This window comes from Triticum aestivum, chromosome 2D, assembly GCF_018294505.1.
Source record: "Triticum aestivum cultivar Chinese Spring chromosome 2D, IWGSC CS RefSeq v2.1, whole genome shotgun sequence".
Classification (NCBI taxonomy): Eukaryota; Viridiplantae; Streptophyta; class Magnoliopsida; order Poales; family Poaceae; genus Triticum; species Triticum aestivum.
This window is the reverse complement of record NC_057799.1, coordinates 641,087,285-641,109,832: the sequence shown is the minus strand read 5'-3', so window position 1 is coordinate 641,109,832 and position 22,548 is coordinate 641,087,285. Positions and strand designations below refer to the sequence as shown.

The 22,548-nt window shown below is 46.0% G+C and overlaps 1 pseudogene; it reads right to left on the bottom strand.

The window, feature by feature from the left end:
* Nucleotides 1-3,613: 3,613 nt before the first annotated feature.
* Nucleotides 3,614-5,337, bottom strand: LOC123050696 (protein YIF1B-like; annotated as a pseudogene).
* Nucleotides 5,338-22,548: the final 17,211 nt, after the last annotated feature.

Sequence of the window (22,548 nt, the reverse complement as noted above, 5' to 3'; positions counted from 1 at the left end):
GTACTTGATCGGTCAGAGCTAGAAGAAGTTCGACTACATCAACCGCGTTGTTAAACGCTTCCGCTTACGGTCTACGACGGTACGTAGACACACTCTCCCCTTCGTTGCTATGCATCTCCATGGATAGATCATTGCGTGCGCGTAGAATTTTGTTTTGTTTTATATGCAACGATTCCCAACATGGGAAAGGATTAACTAAAGTGTGGGGAAGGCTTAACTAATTAGCAAACACATAGGCATACATAGAAAAGTAAAGTGTGGGAAAGGATTAACTAATGTGTGGGAAAGGATTAACTAATTAGCAAATCGCATAGGCATACATAGAAAAGTAAAGTGTGGGAAATGATTAACTAAAGTGTGGGAAAGAATGAACTAATTAGCAAACGCATAGGCATACATAGAGTGTTGAGTCATCACGGATCTTCCAGTGTTGCCTTAGGGCAGGCCCATAACGGGTTGTGGCAAGAAGAAAAGGTCGAACGTGTACGCATACCTATAATGAGTCAGTGGTGCCCCTGTAAGGATAATTTTTTCAGAAACCCGTGTCTGTAGTTATGGACAAATTGGATCTTGGTAACAATTGGTAGAACAACTTTAACCTAACAATTAAAACTTGTCAATGTGTGAGTGCCTTGACTGTCTCTTCTTCATGGATTATACGATGGGCAGGACAAGGTAGTATTATGTATGTGAAGGTAGGTGAGTAGAATAAATTTAGTTTATGAGTTCCTGATAGACGTAAGTTTTAACAAATTCGTGAACTTCCTTTTTTGGCCTGCCTTGAATGTGGTATGAAGTTGTTACTCTAACTCTAAGTGTGGTGGTTTTGGGTGAATAACTCAGGACATGGGTGGGAGCTACGATGATGGCTCCGAGGCAGTCCGGTACTATGACGAGGGGAAGAACCTGTCGGTGCACGAGGCTGAGATGATGGGCAATGCGGCTGAGCATTCGCTGCTCATGACGATGATTCCCTGGACAAAACTGATGCGCCTCAGGACAGTGCTGGCTGAAGAAGCACATGTCATGCCTGTACGACCAAGCCAAGGAGACCAACACCCTCTGGGGTGCGGTTGTTGTGGCTGCCCTGGTTGGCCTTGTCATCTTGTGGCGCAAAGACAAGTTGCACATGAGCTGCCTTAAATGGCGCTCTCGCTCAGCGGTCAGGTATGCACACATTGAGCTATTTGTTTCTCTTGAACTACAATGCATGTTTCATATGGTTGAGACAGTCTAGCTCTTTCCATGTTTAGCAGTGTACATACAGTTGTCCAGTATGGTCGCTAATATGCATGTTTGTTGCTTACTCTCTGGACACCATCATCTGTACCCTCTCCTCAGCATGTGCTCAGATTGGCCTAGGATTTTCTTTGATGCGTAGCATAGTGTTGCTTCGACCAGTACTTGCAAAACTCGTTTTGTGTTTCGACCAGTACTAGCAAATTCATTTTGTGCAGTAAGCCTCTCTTTCTGTTCTTCTTTGCCCAGTTATGGGCCTGAAGACTGACTGATTGAACTCCCTGATACATCTACCGAGCAGTTCAATCCCTTATCATGTCCCTGCACATACCCTAGTTAGAACATCACATGCACGTGCTGCCTGAAATTAAGTATGTGCTTTGATATCTTCTCTTCGTTAAGAATTTAATTGGGTGTAGTTTCTGTTGAAGATTCTTTTAGAGATATAGCGGGGGGCATGGTCAAAATGAGCAGTAGAAAACTGTTTGGATGGTTCATTAGGTATGAAATCATGAGATGTCACTTTGGTTTCGATGTGGATAATGTATTAAAAATCCGCAAGTCACTGATTTTGCTTCATTTCGCATGAACTTAGTATGGGTAATGAGGTAATTTTTGCTGCTATTTTTTTACTCATGTTCAATATTGCATAGTAAACAGAAAATTATGCATCCATTTAGAGCAAAGTTGGTTTTGATTTGGATTTCACTTTGTTCTAGTAAGTATGAAGTAGGAAATTGTGACTATTAAACAAACACTTATTACTGATTCTGCTGAACGTACGGCTAATGGGATAGTTTTCTTTTTGTTGCTACCTTATGAAGTTAGTATGGATACTGAAAATACAGTTTACATTATATATAAAGTGGGCATGCCTACCCATGTTTTATTGTTTTATCATTTGAGTGGTCAGTCTACCTAGAAGTGGTGGATCAGATAGTTATTTAGTTTTCACTGGCAATTTGCGAGGTTTCTTTCATTGCTATGCTATGATACCTAATTGTCATCTTTATATGATTCAATATGTTTGCTGTTGCATTCATGTTTACAGTGTAGTACTAAACTTTTATGCAGTCACTAGATTGGTCCTTGTCATTAACATTATTGGCCTTCATGTCTTAATGTTTTTACATCTCATCATTAAGTCTGTTTTCAAGTCTTATATCTGAGGAAAGATGCATTTCACCTAGGTCCTAAACCTATTACAGCTATCCCAACTGTTCACTGTTTTTAATGTGTTACATAGTAAAAGGAAATATGATAGGTATATTATCTTGTTTCTTATGTTTCCATTTTAATGGAATCACACTGTTTATATCTTAATTTGCAAAGATTATTTGAAATTGTCAATTGCGATGTTCGTTGCAACCTGTGAAGTCAGGAGTGAACGTCAATGTTTTTGTTGCTAATTGATGCTTTGTTCTGTCAGTTGATGATCTCTGTGACTGGCGGGTTCGTTCGTGGTCTTCTTCGTTGATACAATCTCTGATGTGTCTTCAGAGATCACCCTGGAGTCATTATAACCAAGATGGCCTTGCCAATATTTGTGACAATGACGAAAGGAGTCTCTAGTTGTAATACAGCAAGTTTGACAGTGGATTTGCTTGTGGCCAGGCTTCTGAGATGCCAAATTTTCTTCTTGCTCTTGTCGCATCATTGTACCTTTGCACTGTTTAATATGGCGCTCCCTTTGAAGTTTCTACTACATTCTGAGAAATGGTTGTCGGAATGTACAACTAAATACTGTGAAATCCATAATAATGTTTGGTTTGTGCTTGAGAAATGAACTCTGGGTATCTGTTTGTCTCTATGTTCCCTCCAAACCAATGGTTTTGCTTGTGATTTTGGTGTAATTATCACTCTTAGTAACAAATGACAGCCACTCAAACTGACTGCTTTCTAAGTATGAATATGCAAACTTGACCTAAAATTCAAACAAAACCAGGAAGAATGAATGGGGGAGTAAACAAAATACTAAGAACATATGTACTCCCTCCATTCCTAAATACAAGTCTTTTTAGAGATTTTAATACAGACTACATACGAATGTATATAGTCATATTTTTGAGTGTAGGTTCACTCATTTTGCTCCGTATGTAGTCTCTTATTGAAATCTCTAGAAAGACTTACATTTAGGAACTGGGGAGTATATAACAGCAATAATATTCTTATTTGGTTAATTTTATGAAACACTCTACCAAATGACCGCGGTGTAATTCCTTGTATTGTTACCAAACATCATAAAATAGAAAGTTAAGTAGGATGAATGAATTATGATAGATCCAACAACATAAACAAAGAAACATATTTAACACAAACAATATGATTATACTGAGAAACAAAATTGAAAGAAACATACACTCCTGAATATATATAACAAAAGTAATAATGTATATACTTGCGATTATTCAACAAATATCCTACAAGAGAGTGACTAATGGCAAAATTCACAAATTTACAAAACCAAGCACAAAACCCTGTCAATATAACATATGTGATGTGCTCAGAGAGCCTGCACAAGCTACTGAACGCAACTAAGCTTCACAGGTAACTTTCCTCTGGTGGCAAAATTACAAGGGGAACACCAGAGAGAAGACTATCCATCTCATGCGCCTATGCTACCGAGCCAGAAGAAGAGGGGGAACTGCACGATGGCCATGAAGAGCAGGAAGTAGTGCTGACGCGTCGAGTGCCTCTCGCTGCCCCGCATCTCTGTGAAGATCACCCGCTTCATCGTCCTCACCAGGAAGATCCCCATGCACATGCTCATCCACGGCATCATCACGTAGTACGAGTAGGACCATAGGAGCCGGGCGACGATGGCCAGGGATAGCCCAGCGAACAGATACCCCGCTGTAGGCAACCAGGTAAAGCAGCGGCACCTCGCCCCCGCCCATTGAGTAGAGGAGCCCCTTCAGGAACACGATCTATAGGCCCCATCCGATTAGTCCTCTTGTGAACTGGAGATTGATAGCTTCTGGAGTGAACCTGCATGGATACCTAGTGCTTTAGGAACGCTGGGTTTGATGTCTCACTGTTTTGTGGATGAAAGTTAAAAAGGAAGAAGGGAAAACTCACTTTCCCATGAAGCCTAATGTGAAGCCCGCGAGGATAATGAAGCTACCAAACGCCATGAAAGGGATGTACAAATCTGGCGCATTTATATCATACATTGGAGGTTTGTACGACAACCGGCCACCCACAGGTTCACTTATCCGAGTCCAGTGCCCCTGAGAAGGCAATGCAAATATTTTTACCTTAGTACACCAGATAGATAGAAGAACCAGAACTATATCCAGCGTAGATGGGAGAGACAACGAAACATACCCTATGAAGGAACGGGAACAGTATGACTTTCAACTTGTTCCTGACATACTGATCATTCACATGGAAGTAGTACTGTGGATTGGAGAAATATCTACTGATCTGCAAGAGTACAGCCAATAAATAATTTAGAGATAGTTTGTGAGAGATACGAAACACCCTGGGGGGTCGAGGTTCTTTGGAGGCTCCTTACATTGCTCTGCATGAACTCTGAACTGGAGCCGAGGAACTTCTCCCCATACACTCCTAACCCAGTCTTAATCAGACCTGAGCTTGCGCCGTACAATGGATTGTCGTATGGGCCAGGCTGTGGATTTGGTGGGGGGATCTGCATCCCAGGAGGATGAGGATTTCTGTAGTTATCATACATGGCTGCAAAGAAGAAGCGGAGGTAAAGATAATTGATGTGTCAATTGATAATAAGATACTCACGTGCATGGTGGTCACAGAAAAGAGACAAACTGTGAACACAGCATTAGCATAGAAGAAGGTGAAAACTATCAGGTACACATGACGGATGGAAACAGAGGTTGTCTTGCATACTGCTAGGGTGGTAAGTTCATTTACTAACCACTAGGCATACCACACAACTGATTCGTGGACCAAATTTTGAACAGCATATACATTAGTACAAAATAGCTCAACTTGGCATTTTAATCATTCTACAGCGTGGTTTAAACAAGATAAAAGTTGTGAAGATAACAGAGAAAGTCATCTGGTATATGTGCTCTGCTATTAGAATTCGAAGTTCACTTGTTTGTTTAATGATGGTGTAAAGGCATATCCTCCTTTATGGCGAGAGGAAAATTCCACTAGTACAATAAGGATAGTAATTTAGGGTAGGGAAGCAAGCTGTTCAACAGAGGAGTAGTACATGAGACTAGGATGCACAAATAGCAAACAGTTAGTAATTTTCTAAAATTTACAGGATATGCAAACTCGGAACCATGATGCTTATATGTCAGTTTGAGTAGTAATGCCTCTGCCGCTAAATACACAAGCATTCTCTGAATATCTAATTCTACACGCACCATCAGTAACTGTCATCAAACGACAGGCGACGAGCCTGTGCAGAAAAAGGAATAAGATTTTTTATCGGCAAAAACATTTAGCCCTGGTCGACTACCTGAGGACAAGCGCATCCAAACCAGCTTCCCAAGTTTTTATCAATACACTGACCCGTCTTTTATCGGCAGGAATAAGCAGACCAACATATCATAGTCCAAGATCAGCCATACATGTACAGTCAACCGGGAGAAGAAAAAAAAACACCCTGTTAGACTAAGTATATATTAGATATACGTATTGTAACACAACTTGTATTTGTACGGTTCCCTCTTATAAATATATGACAGCCGTACCCACCAAGGGTATCGAGCATTGTTCCAAACCCTAATATGTTTAACATGGTATCAGACGACGCGTTCGATCCACGTCACGCTTCCGCCTCCTCTGCTGCCATCGCGCCGGCCCCCGCCGCCGCGCCGCCTCTCTCCACTCTGGCGATGGAGTCGCCATTCCTGGCGTCGCCTCCACTTGCCTGGGCCCGATCTACTGCGTCGGGATCACAACCTCCCGTGCCACAGCGATCGCCCGCCATGCTGCCGCCGCCTCGGTCGCCTGCTGCGCTTCCGATCGCGGCCACCCCGATCCAGTCGCGGGGCGTGCCTCCACCACCGGCCTCCTACGGCGCCAATGGGCAGCCGGCCTACGGTGGTCCTCGAGCCCCGGCCCCGTACCACGATGCGCCGCTGGCCTCGGGGCCCTATGGCGCTCCCATCCAGGCGCCGTACGGCGGCCCGTACCCGGCGCCCTACCTCGCGCCGTCGGCTGCGTCGTATGCAGCGTATGCTGCTCCCACCCCGACGTCCTACGCCGCTGCCCAGATGTACGCCGCTCCTCCTGCGCTCCCGTATGGTGCGCACTCCTCAGCAGCTTATGGCCATCATCAACAACCATCGGCCGATGCACTAATCCCATATAGTGCTGTCCTGCCGCCTGGTCCGCCGCCTGATCTGCCGCTCTCCGCGCCGATGGCCGAACCAGGGCCTTTTCACTTCGCCCATCTAGTGACGGTGAAGCTTTCTGCTGATAACTATCTCCTGTGGCGCGCTCAAGTGTTGCCGCTGATGCGCAGCCACTACCTTGAAGGATATGTTGATGGCTCCCTGCTGTGCCCTCCGGCTATGGTTCCGGTACCCTCGTCCCATGGTGGCTCTGTCATGGTCCCCAACCCTGCTCATCGTCGGTGGACTGCTCAAGATCAAGCCATCCTGGGTGCTATTCAATCGTCGCTCACTCCATCCGTGGCTGGCATGGTCGTCTTTGCCGCCACGTCGAGGGATGCATGGACCACGCTTGACTCCAGCTTCTCCTCCCAGTCGCTCGCACGTTCGTTTGCTATTCGCAACCAGCTGGGTGAGGTCAAGAAGAATGATCTCTCTGTCACTGCTTTCTTCAACAAAGTCAAAAGCTTGGCAGATACACTGTCCTCCATTGGGAAGCTGCTCCGTGATGAGGAGTTTACTTCATTCATTCTTAATGGACTGGACGAGGATTATGACTCTCTTGTTGAAAACGTCAACGGGCGTGACACGCCGATGCCACCCCGTGACCTCTATGCCCGCCTCCTTAACACGGAACAGCGGCTCGCTGCTCGTCGCTCTGTCGGAGTCTACACGGAGGGCCCTTCTGCGAACGCTGCTCTTCGCGGAGGTGCCCGTGGTGCCAAGCAGAAACCGCCGCCGCCCTCGGGCAACCAGCCCCGTCCGCCCGCTCCCGCTCCTCCAACGGCTGGTCGCAAGCGACTTCACTGCGAGGCGTGTGGTGGTGGTGTCGAGTGTCAGCTTTGCGGTATTGAGGGGCACTTGGCGTCTCGGTGTCATCGTCGGTTTAAACGTGATTTCCTTGGCATCGGGAACAATGGGAAGGGTAACGAGAAGCAAGCTGCTCTTGCCACACAGGAGCCCGGATTCACTCCTTCATACTCTGTGGATCCTGCCTGGTACATGGACACAGGCGCCACGGACCATTTGACGAGCCAGCTTGACAAGTTGGCCACTCGACAGCCCTACACCGGTCATGATCAGGTTCGCACTGCCAATGGATCAGGTATGCCCATCTCACATATTGGTCAGGCATCTCTTCTTTCCCGCACCACTAAAACCTTGCGTCTCCTTGATGTCCTTCGCGTTCCTTCAGTCACACGTAGTTTACTCTCGGTTCCTAAATTAACTCTTGACAACAATGTGTTTGTTGAGTTTCACCCTTTTCATTTTTTTGTTAAGGACCGGGACACGAGGGACGTTCTTCTTAGTGGTCGAGCTCGCGACGGCTTATATGCGCTTGATGTGCCACGAGTGCTTGATGTGCCACGAGTGTCTCAAGTGTTCAGTGGCGTGCGGGTGTCGTCGTCGCAGTGGCATTCTCGCCTTGGCCACCCTGCCACTCCCATTGTGCGCCATGTGCTTCATCGTCATCGTCTTCCCGTTGAGTCTAGTAATAAGGAGTTTCTAGTTTGTGATGCTTGTCAACAAGGCAAGAGTCATCAGTTGCCCTTCTCTGTATCAAGTCGGGTTGTCAAGGCTCCTCTTGAACTTGTGTTTTCCGATGTGTGGGGCTATGCCCAAACCTCTGTTAGTGGGCACAACTATTATGTCAGTTTCATAGATGCTTTCAGTCGCTTTACTTGGCTTTATCTTCTTAAGCGCAAATCTGATGTGTTTCATGTTTTCATGCAATTCCAAGCACATGTTGAACGGTTACTCAAGCACAAAATTATTCATGTTCAGTCTGATTGGGGAGGTGAATACCGTAATCTTAACACCTTCTTTCAGAAGCTTGGTATCTCACATCATGTGTCTGGTCCTCATACACATCAGCAGAACGGTGCAGCTGAGCGTAAGCACCGTCATATAGTTGAAACTGGGCTAACACTTCTTGCACATGCCTCTGTCCCGTTTCGGTTCTGGAGCGATGCCTTTGTTACTGCTTGTTTTCTGATAAACAGGATTCCCACACGACTCCTTCACATGAAGTCCCCTCTAGAAGTGTTGCTTCATGAAACTCCAGATTACTCCTTCCTCAAAGTGTTCGGTTGTGCGTGTTGGCCACATCTTCGCCCGTACAATAAGCATAAACTTGAGTATCGGTCGAAAAAATGTGTGTTCCTCGGATACAGTCCTCTCCACAAAGGTTACGAGTGTCTCCATGTTCCATCAAATCGGGTTTACATTTCTCGTGATGTTGTGTTTGATGAGACTGTCTTCCCTTTTTCCACGCTCACGTCGCCCACTGACACTCCCGTCACCGAGTTGCACTCGTTTCCAGTGTTGCCTGATCAGTTTGTAGATGCTGCATACTCTCCTCTGTTGTTGCCTAACCACGGTGCAGGTGCTGGACGAGGTGCCCGACTGGAGCTGCTTGATGATGACGGTGCGCTGCCTACTCCAGTTATTGCTACGCCGGCTGCACCCGCTGATACAACGGCTTCCGCCGATGTTGATCACACGTGCATGCCCCATGCACGTGGATCCGCTGGCATGCCCGCGTCGCCTGGGCTGGCTGCCCCGGTGGCCTCGTCGCCTGGGCTTGCGGCCCCGCAGTCGCCTGGGTCAGCTGACCCCGCGGCTCGATCCCCTGGGCCGGTGGCCTCGCCGATCGAGGACACATGCATGTCCCGTGCACGTGGGCTCGCTGGTGCGCTCCTGTCGCCCGGTGCGCTCGTGTTGCCTGGTTCCTCGTCACCACCCACTCCTGGCCATTCTTCGTCGACACCTCCAGGCCAGGTGCTGCCCTTGACTGTGCCGCCAGCCGCACTTGTTGACTCACCTGCAGGCGCGTCCTCTTCGCCGCTCTTGGACAGTAACTCTCCTGTGGTGACAGCTCCATCGCCACCTCCGCCTGTCGTCCTGCGCCCTCATACTCGCAGCAAGAGTGGCATCTTCCAACCGAAGAAGCGTACTGACGGGACTGTTGCATGGCTTGCAGCATGCGTGGCGCGTGCTGAGGCAGATCCTACGACTGAACCACGACACTTTCAGGCAGCGCTTCGCATTCCACACTGGCGTGCTGCTATGGAGCAGGAGATCCATGCTCTTCAGCAGAACAACACTTGGCGTCTGGTTTCACCTCCATCTGGTGTCAATATCATTGACTCTAAATGGGTATTCAAGGTGAAGAAACATGCTGATGGCTCCATTGAGAGGTATAAGGCACGCCTGGTTGCAAAGGGATTCAAACAACGGTATGGCATTGATTATGAAGACACGTTCAGTCCTGTTATTAAACCAACTACTATTCGTGTTCATCTTTCCTTGGCTGTTACTCGAGGATGGTCGCTTCGACAACTTGACGTTCAGAATGCTTTTCTCCATGGAGTTCTGGAAGAAGAGGTCTATATGCGTCAGCCGCCAGGGTTTGTTGATCCTGATCAGCCACATCATTTGTGTCGTCTTGTCAAGGCTCTCTATGGGTTGAAGCAGGCCCCTCGTGCGTGGCATGCACGTCTTGGAGCTGCTCTTCGTGCGCATGGTTTTGTGCCTTCTACAGCGGATACGTCTCTGTTTATTCTTCAGCGACCTGAGGTGACTATGTACATTCTGGTCTACGTTGATGATATCATTCTTGTCAGTTCATCTGCTGTTGCTACGGACCGGCTTGTGTCCTCTCTTGGTGCTGAGTTTGCTGTTAAGGATCTTGGGAGACTCCATTATTTCCTGGGTTTGGAGGTGCTTCATTCTGATGGTGGTCTGACCCTTTCTCAGAGGAAGTACTCTCAGGATCTTCTACGTCGTGCTGGTATGTTGCAGTGCAAGATTGCCATGACTCCTATGTCTGCCACAGACAAGCTCACAGCTCTTGATGGTGACTTGCTCTCTCCTGAGGATGCTACGGAGTATCGCAGTATTGTTGGTGGGCTGCAGTACTTGCTCGTTACTCGACCAGACATATCTTTTGCGGTCAACCGTGTGTGCCAGTACCTTCATGCACCCCGTGGACCTCACTGGTCTGCTGTTAAGCACATCTTGCGCTATGTTCGTCACACCGGTTCGTATGGTCTCTATCTTCGGCCTGCGTCTTCTGGACTGATCTCGGCATTTTCTGATGCCGATTGGGCTGGTTGTCCTGATGATCGGCGATCCACGGGGGGACATGTTGTGTTCTTTGGACCTAACTTGATCGGCTGGCAAGCTCGCAAGCAAGCTACAGTGTCCCGGAGTAGTACTGAAGCTGAGTACAAAGCAGTTGCTAATGCCACAGCTGAGATCATATGGGTGCAGTCATTACTTCGAGAGTTGAAGGTCTCTCCCACTCCGTCGCCTGTCCTTTGGTGTGACAACATCGGTGCCAGATATCTTTCATCCAATCCGGTATTTCATGCCCGAACGAAGCACATCGAAGTTGACTATCATTTTGTCAGGGAACGCGTTGCTAAGAAGCTTCTTCAGATCAAGTTTGTTTCTTCTAAGGATCAGCTTGCTGATATCTTCACTAAACCTTTGCCCTTGCCTTCTTTTGAAGGATGTCGACGCAATCTTAACCTTCTGAGTGTTTCATGACATAGTTAAGATTGAGGAAGGGTGTACGGTTCCCTCTTATAAATATATGACAGCCGTACCCACCAAGGGTATCGAGCATTGTTCCAAACCCTAATATGTTTAACACACCCCGTGAAGATGATAAGCAACCTAACGAGATCTTGGATCCTAATTTTTCCCTGGCCATGAACAGAGTCTGTTGGTTCGTTCAGATCCTAATTTTGCGCCGACGTGGTGAGTATCATCGGGTCCCACTCGCTGCTGGCCGGCCGGACCCACTTGAATTCTGTTAGGAACAGCGAAGTGGATCGATCTATTGTCTCAGGAATTCACTCGAGTTGCGATTACAAGCTGGGATACACGAATCGAAGAACAAGGAAAGGGGAATAGGGTTCTTGCCGCCGCCGCCGTTCTGATCTAGTGGATACCCTCCTCGTTGCCTCCTCTCCACTTACTTACAGCCAACAACGCTTCAACGTGTGCACAGCCCAGCCCAGCACATATGCTGTCCACAGGCCAGCCCAAGTATGTGCACCGGTTAGGAGGGCTCCTAACATCCCCCCCCCCCCCCTCCTTGAAATGCGGCTTGCCCCCAAGCCGCTGTCCTGGAGAGCTCGCCAGGATCCCACGGTGCTTGAAGATCATCAATCATGTTGGGGTCGCCATGGTAGTTGTCGCAGTAGTAACCATTGTTGAGGTGGACTTGAACGAGCTTGAAGAAGCGGTCGTAGTCACGGTGGTAGCCGAAGCCGGGGCAGATTTCGACGAGGTCGAAGCAGTAGTTGTGGCCAAGGTAGGCCCCCCCCCCGAAGGATGTATAAGACTTGAAAGGCTCACACCACCCTGATCCCACAAAACTTGCTGTACCTTGAATCCATCGGAGTCCATGCAGTAGCCGAAATGAAATGTAGCTGGCGTGGACGAGGTAGGCCGCAGTTAAGATGATGCCACACTTTCCTCCTTCGACCAATGTCAAAAGCACGTACATGTCTGCTTGAAGAATAAAAAAAGGCACGTACAAATATAGAGTCCACGAGCCTCACATTAGAAAATCTATGACTGACTAAAAAACGTCCACGTACAAAAAGAAGATTCACTAAAAATAAAATAAATTAGACACAAAAGTACATAAAATCTCTCCCTAATGGCTCCTAGATATTATCCCAGCCAAGGTCATTAATTTAATACGGGAAATAACCTAATTTGTACACAAGACGGAAAATATGCATAACAGTCACTCATCGGAAAATATAATATGAACTTAAACCCATCAGGAAATATAACTAAAGGAATAGCATTGCTTTTTGTGTGGCAGTTGGAATGTCGTTGCTTTTTGTGGTAGGGTTGGAAAAGTAGAACGTTGAGTATTTCAAATAGGGACATTTCCCAACAAGATCCATTAGATTTTAAAGATTTTATTTTGAGGTACTATTTTCATGTATTATGGATACTATATCGCTTGCGTTGAATCTACATATATACATTCTCAGTTCTCATGATTAAAATAATTGCACATTATCTAGATTGAGATGAACCAAATAACCATGTACCTGTTTGCTTCAAGTACGAAAAAAGAAACGTAGAAATAGGAAGCATGTTCATGATAAAAAAGGTAAATTCAAAGTCCACATACAGAAATTTCTCCACAATAGATTGATGGGAAAAGGATGCACTCTATACAAAAATGAATCCTATAATACATGTCTTTTGTGTTTTTTTATCATTTTTAATAACTTTGCATTTGTACAAGTGTATGATATCTGTAATTTATCCTCCTACATTTTAGATGTTAATCGACTTTTGTTAATTATTGTGTATCCTGATAATAGCTAGGCCGTGCAAGTGCACGGGTTGATGACTAGTAGACCATAAGTTTTAGAGTCATCCAACGAACATAGATAACATATATAAAAGGACACGGTGGTCCTAGGGCAGCAGCAGCAGTCTAGGAGCACATCACTTTTCTCCCTTGTACAGTGGCGGCGTGACGGGATGTAGTAGGGCTCATTAACTTTGATAATCTTGAGGAAGCGTCCGTAGGACGCATGTTTAGCCAGAGTACTGGCATTATGCTTCCTACTGTAGGAGTTGCCAGTGGCGAACGCATGCTGGATCAAGCCATCCATGCCGCCATCGACCGCCTTGCCACAAACGGGCAGCCAATCTTGCCATAGAAATGGTACTTGAATTTGCCAGCAATCAGATGCCTCAGGGTGTACCGGCTCTTGGCGTGCCCGCCTTCCATGTCATACCCCACATCCTCGTCATCCTCTTGTGAATTAGTACACAAAGAAGAACTCAGCCAATCTATTCTGCTATATTGCTCTTAATTAGAATGTTTGAAAAGTACATATGTGTAACATGATAACTATCTATTTGCTGGAAATAAGTCGTATATGCACATACATAATTGAGACAAATAAATTGACATGCATAAATATGGACAGTGGAATAGTTGCATTGATAGATTAGTGCACAAGAAGTACATAATTAAAACATGAAACAATTCATTATGTGGCTTGCTTTAATGATACTTGATACTTGTTACGGGTGTAATTCTGATTGGAATCAAAAAAATGGCTTCATTATACTCCTCCATGTTACACACAAGGGGGGTTTTTTCTATCTACTGGAATCAAGAAACAATTATTCTTTCTGAGGGCAGCAATACTACTTCACCAACATTGTTAAACCCTGATAAGTTTTAGAAGGAAATTGATAAAGGAGCTATGGGCTACTATCCTTATCCCTTATCTTGTGACTTTGATGATACCGGTGAGGAAAATACTTTGGAGGAACTTAACTTAGAAAAGGAAATGTTGTCATTCAAAACAAGGGGTTTTTTGTTCTATTTATTGGAATCAGAAATTGAATTTTAGTTTTACAAATATATGCTAAGATTAGCAAATGCATTTTTCATGTCCCTCAAGTGGAGTATTTAGGGCATGTTATCTAAGGATAGGGTCTATCTACAGACCCCCAGAAAATAGTTTCCATCAAAGAATGGCCAGCACCTAGGACTATCACTCAGTTGAGGAGTTTTCTTGGTATGTCTGTAGAAAAAGAAGATTTGTCAAGAATTATGGGATCAATTCTAGGCCACTTCATGACTGTCTAAAAAAAGATTCATTCCAGTGGTCAGATGCACAAATTGAGGCCTTCACAACATTGAAGAATTGTCTGGTCACTGCTCCTGTTAGGGCTTTGCCTGATTAGACCCTACCATTTACCTTTTAAATAGATGCATCAGGTCAAGGTATTGGTTCTATCCTCATGCAACAAGGCAGACCAATTTCCAGAAAAGGAAATGTCGTCATGCAAAACAGGGGTGTCAAAGAAATAATCAAGTGGTCAAAACAAGATTCTTCCCAATTTAAACTGAATGTAGATGCATCATATCATAGTTAAGAAGGAGATGGGTTGACGGGTGCTGTTTTAAGAGATCAATATGGCAACTCTGTGTCAATTTAGTACATTGCCATTATATTCCAAATGCATCATCTGCCTGCTTGATGGAGGTGGTGGCAATGAAAGAAGGCCTATCTTTGGTAGCATCTATAGGCTATCATCAAATTATTTCAGAATGGGATTGCTTACAAGTTGTTCAAGCTTTTACTGGAGGTAACACATGGTGGCACAAAGGATCACGTATTATTGCTGATTATTTTGATCTAGTTGTGGAGATAGGAACTGTCGCATTTTCTCACTGTCCTCGGGAAGCCAATGGTGTCGCACATGAGATAAATAGCTATGAGAATCATCTATCTTGTATTTGGATTGATTACCCCACTTCTTTCATACATGTATCTCTTGTGAACGATGTAAGTTTGCTTACTCAATCAATAAAGCATGCCGTGATGGAATCAGATAATGAACCTCTGTTTTAGCTATAATAGTGGTTTTTTTTCTTCTGTCTATTCGAATCAGAAAATGAATCAGATTCAAAAACCACCATCCAACAAGAAAATCTATGCTAGATCCCTACAATCCAACATACGTACAACTAGCACGCCCATATGAAACTGATGCTCATCTACTTAGCGATATATTTTATTCTCAAATAAAAACCAGAGGCCAAAATGCAAGATAGAAATTAATGGCATAAGTACATTATGTTGAATGAATGATAAAACTAATGTGTGTTAAATTACAAGGAACTCATATTTGCTCAGATTACATGTACGCAAACATTATGGCTGGGCCAGTACATGAGTAGAAATACCTCATCAATACGTGAAGAAAATGAATCAGATTCAAAAACCACCATCTAGGATGCAAGAAAATCTATGCTAGATCCCTACAACTAGCACGCCCATATGAAATTGATGCTCATCTACTTAACAAGAAAAACCCCAATGCTATGAAAAAACAGAGTACTTAAAGGAAAAATAAATCTGACAAAAATAGAGTAGTACCTCAGACAGCTCGTCGAAGTCGCTGCCCTTCCTGGGATCCACAGCAAACTCGTCTATCTTATTCGCCGCATAGAACTCCTCCTCGATTTTGTCCCAGAGCTTGCGCTTTAGCCTTGCCTTCACCTCGTCGAGATCTTCCCCCCCTACTCCTGCATAGGCTCGCCGACGGGTAGCTCGACGGCTGCGATGGCAGTGGGAGGAGGCACAGCAGTTGCTGCACCGCCAGCCGTCGCCGCTACGGCGGACTCAGCCGCTGCAACCGTGGCGGCAGCCACGGCAGCAGACTGCTCTGCTCCAATGGTTGCCTCCGGCTCGTCCGCCGCATTTTCACGCCCGCGCTTCATCGGCGGTTGACGAAGGGAGGAGGGAGGTGTACGAAGGGAGGAGTGGAGTGGTGAGAAAGGCAGGAGGGTTTGGGAGAGGACGAGGTGGTATGGCTGGAGTGGGAGAGGACGAGGGTTTTGTAGCCGATTTGGGGAAGAAAAGCAATGTTGCTGCCTCTTGGAGTTACCAAGGGGCCGAGGGGGACGATTTGTCTCACCTACCAGGGCCTTCCACTGTGAGGACGCGTGGGGTCATGGCGTTGTGCACCTTGTGAGGTTTTCCCCGCGCCGCCGTTCAAACTGCTGTCAGGACCCTGATCCTAAATCACGCCGATCTAGCATGTAACACATCATATCACTTTGCGGCCTCACGCACGGTATCCCCACGGGTGCCACCTGACCTGGCCTGGGACCGTTTGCGCCTTTTGGCTCACGTATATGATAGTGTCGCTAGCATCCTTATGATAGAGAACCCGGGCCGACATGACTAGTCGTAAACCCAATGTGGCACTAACTTACAGGGACAGGCATACATGACCCAGCAATGCACGTGTCAATCAACAACGTGTGCAACCGAGTCGTAGCAAGCTACAAGGACTCCAGTAAAACACCGCATGACATTTCCCCGAAGGGACAGACACAGGAGCAAAGAAGGACACATGTCGATCATCCCATGTGTTCCGGAGCAGTAGCAAGCTACCATGGCTCAATGGAAGCACTAGGAGACATTTCCCCATAAGAGAGGCTACCAAGAATAAACAACTAGATTGTCGGATCCCACACATACCAAGCATTTCAATAACACACACAATATGCTCGATATGTGCAAATACAACATGGCATCACAACAAAACTCTTCGACTCAAATTATTTATTAAATAGGCTCCGAGGAGCCAGATATTACAAACATGGTTCTGATGACCCGGCATTCAAGTCATACAAGCAACAAGCACACGCGGAAGCATAAACATGTGTGAGTACAGACATCTGAAAAGAGAGAAGGCTAGTAAGCATGTCTATCTGCAAGACCCTCCAAAGGGTACAAGATCGTAGCTGAGGTAACAAGCTAAACGTCGAAGTTCGCGCGGAACTACTAGTAAGACTGAAGTATCTTTACAAAAACATAAATTAAGCAAACGTGAGTACAAATGTACCCCGCAAGACTTACATAAGAATTAGCTACATATGCATCAGTATCAACGAAGGGGTGGTGGAGTTTAACTGCAGCAAGCCAGCTTTGACTTAGTGGCTATCCTATACTACGACTGCTGGTAACTCTTTTGAGGTGGCGCACACAAGTCCACATATTCACCATATCAATACACCACTATGTATCCGCTCCCGTCTCCCTACGAGAAGGCCATCCATAGCACTCATGCTTATCTTGCGCATTTTAGAGTATCCACTTTCACTTGTCTATGAACTGCACAAGGAACCCAGTAGTCCATTACCACGGACGTGGCTATTCGAATAGATCATGTTAGCCTTGTAGGGGAGTACTTCTTCACACACGCTCTCACCATTTATCGCCGTTTACACGACATGTACTCGGCAACCTTCAAGCGGAAGCCCAGCGAGGGTGTCGGTCACGACCTGACTAACCACACAAGTCCCAAGTCCAGGTTTATCGCCTATTCAGGTTCCATCCGCAGGGAGTCCAGCCGAGGTTTCCACTACAGCCCCGAATGATGTGTGCAGGATTCCCGAGGCACCAAACGGGCTTCTCGATACACCGTGCCACGTGCCTACCGCATCACAGCCCACCCCTTGGGTCAGCGCTGCGCACGGCCTCCAGCATACTACAAACACCAGAAACTACTTGCAGCTCCTGGACAGAGGACAAGGCGATCAATAAGCCGAGAGGGTCCATGGGTTTCGGTCCCAATGCAGGGTAGTAGTTGTTCTTGGATCACAAACACAGAACTCAGTTCCTGAGGACGGTTTCAATGAGACAACCCACCATATACTCCTACATGGCCTCCCATCGCTACCTTTACCAAACCGTGTTCACACACTTAGCTCTCAACAGTAGGACATGCTCATCAACATTCCAATCCATCCTAGATGAATTAGACCTGACACAACTCTAAGCATAGCAGGCATAACAAACAACGCATGAATTAGTAGGCACATCATGGCTCAAACAACTCCTACTCATACAGTTGAAACGTTGTTGTCCTAATGCAGTAAAAGAGAGCAAGAGCGAGAGAGTGGGCTTGTATCAGAATGCTCAAAGGGGCTTTTCTTGCCTGGAACTTCTAAAGATAGTATAGCTCTTCATCGGTGTCATCGAACTCATCGTCGGAACAACGTCTACTGAGGGGGAACAACACCGGCAAACAGAGAAGAAACACAATCAATGCAATGCAACAATATGATGCATGATCATGACATGGCAATATGCTGTGATTTGGGCTAATGCAGCTAGTAACAATTTAAATGGTGTTGGTTTGAATACAAGATTCAAATTCAAACTCCATATGTGATTATTCAAATGTCATTTAATTGATTTGACCTGATCAAAAGCCATAAGTTGCTCAAACATGCGTGGAATTGCCACAAACTATTTCATTTGGAGTTACAGTTAAATTTCTATGATTTTTAGAAGTTTAAAACATTTTTTGGAATTTCCTGGTTATTCTAATTTAAACTAAATCCAGAAAATGAGTTCTTGCGTCAGCACTGCGTCACCATGATGTCAGCGAGTCAACAGAACCGTTTCTTGTCAAACCTGACCAGTGGGGTCCACTGGTCAGTGACACATCTATTTAATAGAGTGTTTCGGGTTAATGCTAATCCTAATTCGGTAGTAATCAGCGCGGGCCCCACATGTCAGCATATAGTCTAATTAACATTGTTAAATAACACTAATTAAGCCTAACCTAGGGTTAGTCAGGGGCTGGCCCCACATGTCTGTGACCCAGGGGAGTCAAACTCTAGTCAACAGGGTCAAACCCACCGGCGGCTCGAGGGCGTCGGGTTTTCCCGTCCGGTGACCAAACGAGCGGCAGAGAGGCTCTACGCGTAGCTGGCGCTCTTCTGCATCCAACGGGACCGGAGTCAGCGGCTGGGTGGCGGAATCGAGCGCGGTGTCGAGCTTGGCGGCTGCCGGAGCTCGGGCACACACGGGCACGGCGTTGTGGCAAGCGACAGGACGGGCGGTGGTTGCTACGGGCACGTGAGGATGCGCTGAGCACGGTGGTGTGCTCGCCTTCAAGCGACATCCGCTCTAGCCACGGTGGCGACGAAGCGCAATGGCGGCGAGCTTCGGTGATTGTGGGGAACGGCACTACGGCATGTGGGCGAGCAAATGGAGAGAGGGGGAACACGGCGGAGCTCACAGCGAGATGAATGGGGGCCTCGACGAGCTCGGGGAGGGGCTGGTGATGACAGGAGGTCGGTGTCCGCGGTGGTGCTCGTCGGTGTTCTCGGGTGCATTATGGGGAGAACTAGGAAGAGAGACAGAGGAGGGGGATGGGCGCGGGAAGAGTCGAGAGTGAGCCAGGGGGTGCATGTCCTCGTCCAGGGGGTCGGGGAGGGGACAACCAAGCAGGAGGTGGCGCGCGTGTGTGCGGGCACGGCGGCCACACGCCCTCCCGCCCAATGGCAGGAGGTTGAAGGCGGTGGGCACCTAGTGGGCTGGGCCAGTAGTGCGAGGCCAGGTGGGCTGCATAGTAGCTGGGCCGCAGGTGGGTCTTCTCTCTCTCTCTCTCTTCTTATTTTTTTTTGTTTTCTATTTTTGATCTGTTTGTTTTGATTTAGTTCCAGCACTAAATCATTTTAGTTACTTCTGGAAATTTTTGTGGGTGTAATATGAACTAATCCAAAGCCCCACATTGTTTTTAAAAATTATTGGAGTTATAAATATATTTATAGGAATTTATAACCCCAATTCAAATATGTTAGGACTTAACTCAAAGTCCACAAGTGCCAGGGAAAAATGTGTAATATTTATGGAGGAGCTTTCCATCACTTACCATAAATCATGAACATTTTTTAAGGGCACTTTGGAATCATTGAAAATTATTTTAGGTTGATCCTGTTTAAATTAATTGGTGCTAGGGTTTGGACATCCCCAATTCAAATTTCATTTGAATTCAAACATGATGCATGCTGAAAAATGCATCATCAGTCCAGCGCTTACACCCTCCCGATCACATACTAATGCCCCTGGTTCGAAACTCCTTCGGGCAGTTTATTAATCACACTTTTTTGCCTATGGGGTTTTAACATGTCAATCCCACATGTCATTCACACACACGCAGAGCACGTACAAACAAACTTGCCGGACATGATGTAAATGGACCCAAAAAAATTCTACATTTTTGTATCAACATGAGAAGGAAGCATGACTAGTTTGGTAAGGTTGTCGGAATTTGTAGGGATTTTCTAAGATTTTCGCAAAGATAAAATGCTTAAAATACTTCTATGAGGTGACGCAACAAGCGCACATTGTGGATCCACTAGGGTGGCCATGCTCACTCGCTGGAAAATTTGGTGTCATTGTTAAGATGGCCAAAAATTCACCTCCTTCACCGGCGGCTGTTCGGGTAGGAGGTAAGGGTCCGTCTGGAAGGACGGGTTTTTATCGACATGCTTCAAATGGACCTAAATTCTTTCTACACCCTTGTACCAACATGAGAAGCATCCATGACTAGTTCCATTGATTTTCGACGTTTTATTGATTTTCTAGGGTTTTCACGACGATAAAACCCTAAAATATTTCCCACCAGCGCCACCCTTCCCTCTGATCACTGTGACCAACATGTACTTAACTTAGCATCAAGGCCATGAAAACAGGAATCAGAACCGTATTAGATTTTGATCCCACACACATGCAAAAACAATAGAATACAAAACAGACAACACAAATCACAGACTGCAGGTACTAAGATTATCTGGGTGAAAACTTCTAATGCATAACAACATCTGGTATTCAAATACATCACATGAAATACTGAGACAACTAGAAATGCAAAACAACTTCTGATGTTGAGGTTGAGCAAGGGACTTTTATTTTGAGGCCCAACATCTTCAGCTACCTATCCATGCTTCCACCTGTAGCATATAAGTAACTAAAAATTTCAGATTGAATACAGTTGTTATTGGAAAACTGACAGTACGGTAATTTGAAGATGCCAAGGAAATCAGTCACAACAACTGTAGGATACCAATTTGAATACAAAGTTCATAGAAGTCAATGTTGAATTAATAAGACCTTTGCAAGATGCAAAATCACTGCTGTGATGAGAGTAAATAGCATGTAGGCCATAGCACATGCAAGAAGCACTTACACGAAGTGAAGTAAAAGGTTGTACAGCACGGCAACATGAGTAAGCCAACATCCGTACAAAAATTATTTTAGTAAATATTTCTAGTTTTTTTAGCCATTAGGAAGCCCTAAATATTTTAATGCAAGATCAGCAACAGGGCACTACTGAAATATTTTAGTGTCTACATCTCTCTACTGAAAGTGCACTACTGAAATATTTCAGTGGCTACGTGTGTATGTACTGAAACTGCCCCACTGAAATATTTCAGTTGATACGTGCGTGTACTTAAAGTGCACCAATTTCGGTGGGTACGTGCATGTACTGAAAGTGCACCACTGAAATATTTCAGTGGCTACGTGCTTGTACTGAAACTGCAGAACTGAAATATTTCAGTGGCTACGTGCGTGTACTGAAACTGCAGCACTGAAATATTTCAGTGTTGCGTGCGTGTACTGAAACTGCAGTACTGAAATATTTCAGTGTCTAACCGTGTGTATTGAAATATTTCAATGTCTACCCGTGTGTATTGAAATTGCACTACTCAAATCTTTCAGTGTGAACCGGTTTGTACTGAAATATTTCAGAATCTTCAACTGTCTACTAAACTTCCAGTTATGAAATTTTCCAGTGTGTACCCTCAGTGTAGCACTGTCTACTGAACTCGCAATACTCAAACATAATTTATTCTTTGCAACTAATTACGCTGCCATCCAGAGGCTATGGATTGGAGCAGAAGTGGAGGTGAACATCAAATTCTACCACTACAACCATACAAATTTAGCCTAGGGTTCGTATACATCATAATCCAGCCCCCAGGCAGCATGTACTGAAATCTTCATACAATTTATTGAGAATAAAATGGCATCTAGCATTCCCTCACTGAACTATTATCATCACTACCACCACGACTGTAAGCACGAGCAGTAGGAAGATTAGGAGTGTGGAAGCTTACTCTAAACAACTGCACCGCCGCCGTTTAAACGAGGAGAGCGGCGAGGGAAGCATGGAGAACGGCGGGGAAGCGAGGTCACGACCACTATCCTCCTCCTCTTGCGCTTTGGAGACTCCGACTCGGTTGGAGGCTCCACAATCTGCAACGGCACCTCGTGCACCGTAGGTTCCTGATCCAGTGGATGCTCTACCCTGGATCTGAACGCCCACCACCTCCGCCTGACCCACGGGTTGTCGGAATCAGCCTGCTCCATCGCCCAGAGGAGGATCTTGACCTTGTGCACCGGTTGTGCGGGCGGGGGGGGAGCTTTGCCTTCTCCCTCCTTGTCATTTCCTTGAAAGTGGCCATTGCCGTCCAGTTCATCTGCCATGTGTTGTGAAACCAAGAACGGATCTCCGTCAACCTGGCCGTCTTGACCTGGTCGCCGCCGGTGATGTCCACGAAGTCAGCATTCTGGCCCCGGCGGTCTCCACGAAGTCGGCG